The sequence below is a fragment of the Protopterus annectens genome, chromosome 16.part0 (genome assembly GCF_019279795.1).
Source record: "Protopterus annectens isolate FY-2018-M chromosome 16.part0, PAN1.0, whole genome shotgun sequence".
In the NCBI taxonomy this organism is placed as follows: Eukaryota; Metazoa; Chordata; order Ceratodontiformes; family Protopteridae; genus Protopterus; species Protopterus annectens.
The window spans coordinates 465,429,466-465,436,134 of record NC_056750.1 but is presented as its reverse complement, the minus strand read 5'-3'; the positions used below and the strand labels follow the sequence as shown (position 1 = coordinate 465,436,134).

The window sequence follows — 6,669 nt, the reverse complement described above, 5'->3', positions numbered from 1 at the left end:
AATTCTGAAATTCTTTTTGCCAGTGTTATAGCTACCAAGAAGGCCATCTTCCATGACAGAAATTTTAGGTCAGATTTGTCTGAAGGTTTGAAGGGTTTTTATGTCAAACCTTTTGAGTACAGCAGTAAGAGCCCAAGGCAGCATGGGATCTTTTACTGAAGGCCTTAGCAGAAATATGCCTTTTCATACAGGATTTGCACAATCTAGAGGAAGCTAATGAAAAGGATTTATTCCATATGTGGAAATTAGAAATTGCTGCCAACTGAAGTTTAACTGTAGGGAAACTAGCACCCTCTTTGAAAATAGTTGACAAAAAATGAAGAATAGTCAAAACTGGAGCAGAAAAAAATGAACACTGTTCTTATCTGATGCCTAAATAGAGAATATTTTCCACTTGCTCCTATAAACCTTTTTGGTAGAATCCTTTTGAGAAGCAAAAATAATGTCATGAACTGGGGAAGAAAGACTGAACTGTCTATCATTGGAAATGGAGAGACCTTGTGGTCAGCTTGAGTGCCTGAATGTTGGGGAGTTGAATCCCCAATGGGTGAGAGAGGAGATCCTAAGTGGGTTAAAACTTATAGGCAAAGCCTTGATAACTTGTATTTTTATTTAGATAAATACAAAAGACTAGAATACGATTGTACCTATCTTAAGGAATGCCTTAGCAAGCAGGTGGTGCCCAAGGGCTTAAGGCTTTCCAAGTTTCCCAATAGGGTTGAAGAGGGGTCAGAGTTCCATTTAGATTTAATAAAGATATTTGACCAGTGTGGCTTTGAGGTTATCAGAGCAATAATAAATGGAAATGGGAGAGTTATGGCATGCATTTTAAAAGAAATGGAGACCATTAACAACCGAATAGTTAATGACCTTTTATTCCAGGTTGAAAAAGAGAAGAAGCAGTATTTCAATATTTTTTCTCAAATTGACTCAGATTGCACTTCAAATATGAACAGGAAACGGGGTAAGTTAGCAAGGGACCTTAAAGAATACAGGGACAATTTAGCATACCCCAAACCTAGGTTTTTTTCTAGGCTTCGTGAACAAAGGACCACCAAGGACCAAGTTGGTTACCAGCCATAAACCCCTGATGAAGAAAAAAGGGGAGACTATGGTGATATTCCCTTTCAGGACGAAGAATGCCCTTTAGGTCAGGGACCCCCGCTTCGTCTGTCCAACCGGATACGCAACCAGAATCAAATTTATTACAATCAGAGGGGTTACAACAGGAGATAGATGTTATTTCTACAATTACCCATGAGGGTAACATCTTAGAACTTCACAATTATAAGATTTTTAACTATAGTAATATTGATGTACATCCCGAACACTTTCAGATTTTTTCAAAAGGATTCAAATTTGTTCCCAACAGGAAGGCCAGCATTCCCAGATCCATCATAGATCTAAAATTATTTTTGAGAAAACAAAACTTATCCTTATTATTTAATGGGCAAGAATTTGGTACACCCTCAACTCCTGTTCTCAAAAGGAAGAGTACCTTCAACCCCCCCCCCCCTACATCCCCAATTGAGGAATTTTGGTAATTTGATGGAGAGGGAGATTAGGAACATCATTTCAAAACATTATGTTAACCCTAATTTATCTCAGGTGGAGAAAAAATTATTAAATGACTTAAAACAAGATGGGAATTTGAGAGTGATGCACCCGGAAAAGGGTGGGGGGACAGTCCTTATGGACAACATTGTTTATGAATCCAAGATGAAAGATTCTCTTCACGATACCAGTAAATATTCTAAGGCCTCAATTAACGAGGTAAATATCGCTAAAAGCAAAATACATTTAATGCTTCAAGAATTATTGTTGGACGGCTCTATTAGTCAAGAACAATTTAACTTTTTGTTCAACCAACAACCCCGTGTTCCGACCATTTTTGGCATACCTAAGGTTCACAAGAATCCCATGGATCCACCTTTAAGGTTGATTGTCTCAGCAGAAGGGTCTATTACTACCCCTCTGGCCAAATTTGTGGATGACTAACTCAAGACTCTATCATATTCTGGGGACATAGTCCTCAAGGACTCATGGGATTTTTTGAGATGTGTCAAAACACACCTTTATACTTCCGATCTCATTTTTGTTACCTTGGATATAGTGGACTTATTTGGTTCTATTCCACATGAGACCGAACTTCTATGATTGGAACAGGCCATGATTGATAATGGTACATTTTCCCATGGTGATTTTACCAATTGCCTTTTATTTATGGAGATTATTTTGAAAAATAATTTTATGTTTTTCCAGGGGGAATTCTTTAGACAAAACAAGGGTGTTGCCATGGGTGCCAAATGTGCACCAACTTATGCCAATATAATTTTGAATTGGTGGGAGAAGTTATTTATTTTGGACTGTCCATTTACCAAATGCTGGTCTCTGTATAAGAGGTTTTTAGACGATATATGTATTTTTTGGATAGACACCGAAGAAAGATTCTTTGAATTCTTGGATTACGTGAAGGGCATGACCAACTTCTTGGATTTTACCTTTGAGGTTAATGCAGAACAACTGGTTTTTCTGGACATTACACTTAAAAAGGTTGAACAAGGGTTTTCTTCCAGTATACATCGTAAGAAAACTTTTTCTAACTCTTACCTTCACTATAAGAGTGCCCATCCTTATTTTCAGAAGAAAAATTTAGTGAAGGGTCAACTTGTAAGGGTTAGTAGAATGACCTCAGATGACCATGAATTTTTAAAGGAATGCAACAATGTGTGCAATATGTTGGTTGATAGAGGTTACCCAAGGTCTTTACTGGAGGGTGTTTTAAAAGAGGTGGTTCAAGCGAGGCAAAAGAGATTTGCCCCCATTTTGGGACAAAACACACCTACCCCAACTGATGATTCAGGGAACAAAAATCCCACCTTTCAAGATAGGGCATACATACTTGATTATTCAGGTGATTCAGGACCTATTAAGGAGTTGATCTCTAGAGAATGGGGTAGGTTTGTCCAAATTATGGATTTACCACTGAATAACAAAACCCCCCTGAAATTTATTTACCGGAGGGACATGAATATTAAGCAAATTTTTGAATTTGGTGGTCCCAAGGTTAAAAATATAGGTCCCCGTGGGTTGGGAACATACAAATGTGGGTTTTGTTCCCAATGTCCTAGGGTAGTTAATAGAAATCAGATTTTTTTAGAAGCTAGGAATAAATCACTTACCAGTAGGGGTACTTTCAATTGTAACAGTTGTGGAATAGTGTACTTGGCTACATGTGACCTTTGCACCTCCTTTTACGTGGGGAAAACAGAAAGAAAATTTAAGTGTCGCATTTACGAACATCTGTATGAAATTAAAAAACAGAATATGAAAAATGCATTGTTTAGACATCAGACAACTTGTCCTAAAGCAGTTTTTTCCTTTTTTGTACTGGATTCTGTGCCCAAGGATGTAAGGGGAGGTATGTGGGAGGACAAACTGGAATATAAAGAGTCATACTGGCAGATAGTTTTGGAATGCAACAAACCGCCTGGTTTGAATGATTTTCTATCTATCAAGCCAGTACTAAAATTGAGATCAGCCAAACTTTGAGACATCCATTGCACTTACCACTAAAAGTCACTAGGTGGCAACACTATCCCACATATTTATTTACATACATTTTTATTGTTTTGGAGGCTTGTAAAACCAACTATTGTGTTTTTAATTTTGTTTATAGTACAAAGAAGTACAAGTGCTTGATTAATTTTACAATTGAAACAACATGCATTTACTGGTGCTTCATATATTTTTAATACTAAATTTGGATAATGAGAAGTTATGTACCTACCATAACGTTCCATGTTAGTTGTCTTTTCTCACCTTCTTTCTTGCTTGATGGGTTCGGAGCCGATCCTTGGCTCCGACTTGGCACTTGCTAAGCTTGAGAGTCACTTTTACCAGCTCGAGGCAGCCCCATATCCCATGATGCAAGGCGGTAAGTACCCAGATCTCGTTTGATGACAAAGGGCAATAGCACCAAGCATAAACACTTCCCAAAGGAAGAAAGAAAGCCTACAGGATGGAAGAAGGACCAGCTCTGAATGGTCTTCAGCATAAAAATTCCTTGTAGAAAAAGGTCTGTCCAGGCCTGGGGGAAGGAGGGAGGGTCGCAAGAAAGAAGGTGAGAGAAGACAACTAACATGGAACGTTATGGTAGGTACATAACTTCTCAATGTTAAGTTGTCAATCTCGCCTTCATTCTTGCTTGATGGGACCGTCCTAGCACCTCTATCCTGGGTGGCTCAATGGAACAGACTCTTGAGGACTGTAGAGCCAAAACTGGCTCTGTCCCTGGAGGCCAAGTCCAATTTGTAATGGGAAACAAAAGTATGAGGAGTGGCCCAAGTGGCCGCTGCAAAAATAGTGTCTAAAGGAAGTCTAGCTTGAAAGGCTGTAGAAGTAGCTAAGCTTCTAGTTGAATGTGCTTTAGGTTTTGAGCACAGCTGTTTTCCCCTGAGCCGATAAATTTCAGAGATGACAGAAGAAAGCCATCTAGATAAGGTCACTTTAGAGACAGGAAGGCCTTTCTTGTCATCAGCATAGGAAACAAAGAGTTGATCGGATTTCCTAAATTGTTTAGTTCTGTCCAAATAATATCTGAGTTGGCGATGGACATCAAGATAGTGTAGTTTTTGTTCCGATCTGTTTGAATAGTTTGGAAAAAATACAGGGAGATCAATGGATTGATTCAAATTAGTCTTGGAGGCGACCTTAGGTAAAAAGGTCGGATTAGTTCTCAATGAAACTCTGTCTTTGTGAAAGACCAAATAGGGGGGTCGAACCAATAGAGCATGAAGTTCAGACACCCTCCTGGCCGATGTAATAGCTACTAGGAATAAGGTTTTCCAAGAAAGAAATTTTAGGGAGCAAGAAACAGCTGGCTCGAAAGGGGGAATAATCAAGGATGTCAGCACTAAATTTAGATCCCATTGAGGAGGAGGATTCCTGATTGGAGGCTTCAGGAGGAAAATTCCTTTCAAGAAGGCTCTACAAAGCCTATGGGACATAATATTGTGATCTGCGATCCCAACATGAAAATTCGAGATAGCAGCCAATTGAACTCTAACTGTGGAAGAAGAGGAGCCTGCATGAAAAATCTCTGCTAAGAAGTCTAAAACTGCCTGAACTGGGGCAGTGAAGGGATCAATATTCTTGGCTTTAGCCCAATAAGAGAAACGTTTCCATTTGCTTGTATAAATCCTCCTGGTAGAGGATTTTAAAGAAGCTACTATGATGTCTCTAACAGGGTTAGAGATCAAAGGAAGCCTGGCTAAGGAAGGAAGTGGAGCAACCATGCTGTGAGGTTGAGAGAAGGGATAGACCGGTGCAGCTGACCGGATTGGTGAATCAGAAGATCTGGCACTGGGTCCAGATGCCACGGCTGCACCAAAAGGTGACGATGGAGGAACGGAAACCAAATTTGTCGAGGCCAATAAGGAGCAATGAGAATCATTTTGGCTCTCAAAGCGCTTGCTTTCTGGATAACTTGAGGGATCAGGGGAAAAGGAGGAAAGGCATAAAGAAGTCCCTGGGGCCAATCCTGGGTCAGAGCGTCTCTGGGGGGATGGCCTGACAGAGGGAAGAGAGAGAAGAAGTCTGGGCATTTGCTGTTTTGAGGAGTAGCAAAAAGATCGCAACATGGGCGACCCCATTCCAGAAAAATCTCTTCCATTATAGATTGCTTGAGAGACCACTCGTGAGGCATGAGAATAGCTCTGCTCAATCTGTCCGCTAAAATGTTGGTTTTCCCAGGGATGTGCATTGCTACCAGAAACCGATGAGAGGAGATCGCCCATTGCCAAAGTCTGAGCGCTTCTCGACACAAGGGGTAGGACTTGGTTCCGCCCTGTTTGTTGATATACCAAACTACAGACATGTTGTCTGTGTGGACTGCAATTGTCCCTACAGGAAGAAAGTCGTTGAGGGCTTGCAACGTTAAAAGCACTGCTCTCATCTCTAGGACATTTATGTGCAGGTGGTACTCGAACGGTTGTCAAGTCCCATGAACCATCCTGCCCTGATAATGACCCCCCCACCCGATCAGGGAGGCGTCCGTGGTGACAGTGGCTACCGGGATGGGGTACAAAAGTCTGCCTTGGTGAATCTGGGGAGAAGTGATCCACCAAGCAAGATGATTTTTGCAAATCTGTATCACCAGAATCTGGTGACGCATTGGAAGTTGTTGGTAAGACCACTGAGTGAACAACATCCACTGAAGAAGGCGCATGTAGAAGCGAGCCAGGGGAAGAAGAGTAATGGCCGCAGCCATGAGGCCTAATACCTTTAGAACCATTCTGGCCTTTACTTTCTTGTTGGCTAGAATGATCCTGACATGACTTTGAATGTCTGAAACTCTTTGGTCTGTAAGGGTAGCTGACATCCGAACAGTGTTTAAGTTTGCGCCTATGAAAGTAATAGACTGGCAGGGCAATAAGGATGACTTTTCAAAGTTGATCGAGATGCCCAAATGAGAACAAAGATTTATTGTGTAATCCCTGGCTTGAACAAGCTGATGCCTGGTGGTGGCTGAGAGGAGCCAGTCGTCGAGATACGGAAACACCTGGAATCCCTGACGTCTCAGGTGAGCCGTGACCACTGCCATGCATTTGGTGAACACTCTGGGGGCTGTGGTGAGACCAAAGGGCAGGGCTCTGAACTGGAAATGAC

The 6,669-nt window shown here is 41.2% G+C and overlaps 1 protein-coding gene across 1 annotated transcript in view; it reads right to left on the bottom strand.

The window, feature by feature from the left end:
• LOC122790822 (disabled homolog 2-interacting protein-like) overlaps positions 1–6,669 on the bottom strand; it is a 2,409,524-nt gene that overhangs the window by 1,178,766 nt on the left and 1,224,089 nt on the right. The window lies entirely within an intron of this gene.